General features: G+C 37.5%; 1 pseudogene; it reads left to right on the plus strand.

The window, feature by feature from the left end:
- Nucleotides 1-304: 304 nt before the first annotated feature.
- Nucleotides 305-3,258, plus strand: LOC109377135 (NADH dehydrogenase [ubiquinone] 1 alpha subcomplex subunit 1 pseudogene; annotated as a pseudogene).
- Nucleotides 3,259-3,582: the final 324 nt, after the last annotated feature.

The following is a 3,582-nucleotide window of genomic DNA, read 5'->3' on the forward strand; positions in this document are numbered from 1 at the left end:
TCTGTTGGTTGCCTTCTATGTGCAAGGCAAAAGGCTAGACTCTAGAAACATGAAAAGATACATATGACATTGTTTATGCCCATAGTCTTACTTTTTGTTTGAGGAGATAGCACGTATGTATTAAAAAGAATAATTGACAGCACAAAGTTATCATTGGTGAGTGCCATACATTTCTAATTATCAAGATTATAATTTAAGATGTACACAGTATCTTAGGAGTCATGAGTAAGTATATCCTACTGCATATATCATAAATAAGAACTATCACTAAACTTAGATGTTTGTGTTCCCCCAAATTTTATATTTCAAAATCCTAACCCCCAATGTGATGGTATTTGAGGTGGGACCTCTGAGCGGTAATTAGGTCATGAGGGTGGAACCCTCATGAATACAATTAGTGTCCTTATAAAAAGAGACACAAGGGCTTGTTCCAGCTCTCTGCCCTTTCCTCCATGTGAGGTGCAATGAGAAGCTGGCAGTCTGCAACCCAGAAAAACTCCTCACCAGGCCTGACAATGCTGGCGCCCTGATCTCAGAATTCCAGCCTCCAGAACTGTGAGAAATAAGTTTCTGTTGTTTATAAGCCATCCAGCCCATGGCACTTTGTTATAACAGCTCAAACTGACTAAGAAAAGTATATAGAAATGAAACATACCATTTCCTAAAATAAGAAATGAACATTACCAAATAGAATTGACAATGCTTTGGTAACTTAGATATTCAGAATATAATTTCCATATGATTTGTTTAATAATATACATAAGAAACACAAAACCAAAACACTGATTTAGAGGAGACCCTTGAATTGTGACTATGAATGATGTAAGATGATATATAAGTTTTATGTATAAATATATATGGCATCCTCACAACAATTCTGTGATGTAGGTAATTTATTATTCTTACTTTACAGGTGAGAAAACAGAGGTACTGAGAAGTAATCTGCCCAAATTAAGTGTCGGGGCCAGACTTCAAAACTAGGCAGTCTGACTCCACAGTCCCTGCCTGAAACCACTATGGTGAATGTATGATATGTAATCTCTAAATGACCACTTTGTTCATATTTTTAAGGAGAAAACAAAAGGCAAAGAATAGTAAACATACAATATCTTCCTCTATGTTGGGATTCTGCACTTTCTTCGTAGCCTCAAGCCACGCCTTACACATAATGGGCAATCAATAAATACGTGTCCTATGAAAGAAAGGTTGAGCTCTAGGACTGGGAGAATAGTAACTGTGACTCATATTCCCCACTTGTCTTCACAACCGCTGATTGCATTGCTTTTCTCTAGTATTCTGGTAGAGAGGGCGGCTCTCTTCCCTGAGTTCCAAGCAAGAAACAGAAAGAGTGTCTGAAGTACAAAGTATATAAGAGAGCAGAGCACTTGTCTGGGAATCAGCCCTAACAAGTTTAGTTACACAACCTTGGACAAGCTGGTTCACTCTTCTTGGAAATGAATGTTCATATTTGTCAAACGAAAGAGCTGGATAAGATGAGTGATTTTCAAACTGTGCTCAGAAGGAAGGAAGAAGGGGAAGTAAATGAATAGGTGTGACCTCTTTGGCTTCAAGGAGAATAGCTCCCTTTAAACCTGCTTTACATATTAAGTATATGAGATTTTGTTTGAATAAAGGAACTCGAAGCTTTACAAAGTTTGAAGACCAATGGATTCGATCAAATTCTTAAGTACTGTCTCATTTCAAATATTCTAGTCCCTCTTGACTGCACAGGCACACTCCAATACGTCAGACTATTTGTCTGTTCCAACCTGTTCAAGAGACATTTTAACTGAATCTTAGAATTCTTTCCATCATTACAATTCTGGATCCATCCTTTCAAAAAATGGAATTGATTTCTTTTCTCTCCACTCACATTTATCAGTCCACTTTTTGGAAGCTCCTTCTTGCCACATCCTTAAATAAGTAAATAGGATAACTGTAGTAATTGCCTGACCTGCAAAGTGTATAGAACTTCAAGGTTAATGTTCTTGGCACAAGATTTTCGCTACAAACAGCAGAATTCCTCTAACCCTGTGCTGAGGCATCGGTTCAATAACAAGAGAAAATCATGCCGTGTATTGAATTACTCAAAAGAGAATTATCAGAGAGTCTCCTGATAGTCTATGGCTAAGCTGGGTTCCAAAAAGAACTGGTCTAAAAGGACTTCTGGAAAGGCCTTCACCAGAGATATAGAAGAAGAGCCAAATATTTATCAACATAACCACCTATATATCCAAAAATTGGTACACTCCTACCCCAAATGTTGTGCTAATTCCCGTTTCATTTTATAATCCTGAACTTCCTTACACATGAATTAAAAGAATTGTTACAATTAAACCTATCCATTCTCTGAAATTTCTTTAGTCGGTTTTCATTAAGGACTGTCAAATACATACATCACTTAGGGACTTTTAAATCTAAATTTTATTGGCGATATATTACATACAGTCTAATATTTCAGTTCAGCAATGGCCATCAGCAATAAGTATGACTCCAAGAGTGGAATTAATTAAATATTCTAGCAAACACAGTGATCCAAATAGCAAAGAAAAATCCTGGGCACTGAGCCCAGATTCCCCACCCTGTCTTATGGTGTGGCTGATCTCTCTCTCAGATAGACAACCAACAAATTTTTCATCATTATTAGTGAATGTGTAGATGTGCAATAAATGACCAAACTCCTCTACCAGGTCTCCTATTAAATTTCTAAGTACAAAAAAAAATTGCACAAAATCAAATTGCCCCATAAAAGGGTATTTTTAAATCCAAGGAGTAATACAGTGTTCAGAAATAGAAGGTTATTCTGCATGGCAATCAGCAGTTTTTCCCTAACCTGACTGACTGTTCCATTCCTCCAATGACAAACTGGGAGATGGCGCTATTCTATAATTATAAATCTGTCTTTGTTATGTTAGGAAGCTTTAAAGTATTACGACTTTGTATATTACAGTGAATATGAATCTCAGCTTCACAGAAACCAAGAAATGCATGGTCATGGTTGGTCCCACAAACATTACTAGTTTTACACTCACCGATTAAGACTGATGATACTCCAGGAGATTCTCCCCGGAATCGCCATTAGGGTGCGTGTTTGCGCATTCCCGGGGGGCCACTACGCACATCCACAGGTTCACTAATGGAGGCAAGGAAAAAAGGGTTGCCTATTATTCGTATCAGTGGACACTGATGGAAAGAGATAGGCGAGTCTCTGGAGTTAATTGTTACTATGTGTCAAAGCGTTTGGAGAACATTGACTGAGGAAGCATTTTCCTGATTGATGAACAATAACTCAGTTGTACGCATCTATACCTAGAAGGATTATGTAGTGTATTGTATAGTGTGTATTAAAATTTAAAAAGTAAAAAAAAAGACCGATGATACTCCAACATTGAATCTTAGATTTAGATCTGAACTTTTTGGTTTTCCGTGACCTTAAACTAGTTTAATGGTGAGGTGGTAAGAGGAGCGAGCTCCAGGCAGAATATTTACAAAGGGTCTATTCATCAGTCAGTTCTTCATTCCTTGTCTGAGCTCCCAGTAGCAGCTACTTGACAAAACAGTAAATACATCTAGGCCAGTCAA

The sequence above is a fragment of the Hipposideros armiger genome, unplaced genomic scaffold (assembly GCF_001890085.2).
Source record: "Hipposideros armiger isolate ML-2016 unplaced genomic scaffold, ASM189008v1 scaffold_1300, whole genome shotgun sequence".
NCBI classification, from domain to species: Eukaryota; Metazoa; Chordata; class Mammalia; order Chiroptera; family Hipposideridae; genus Hipposideros; species Hipposideros armiger.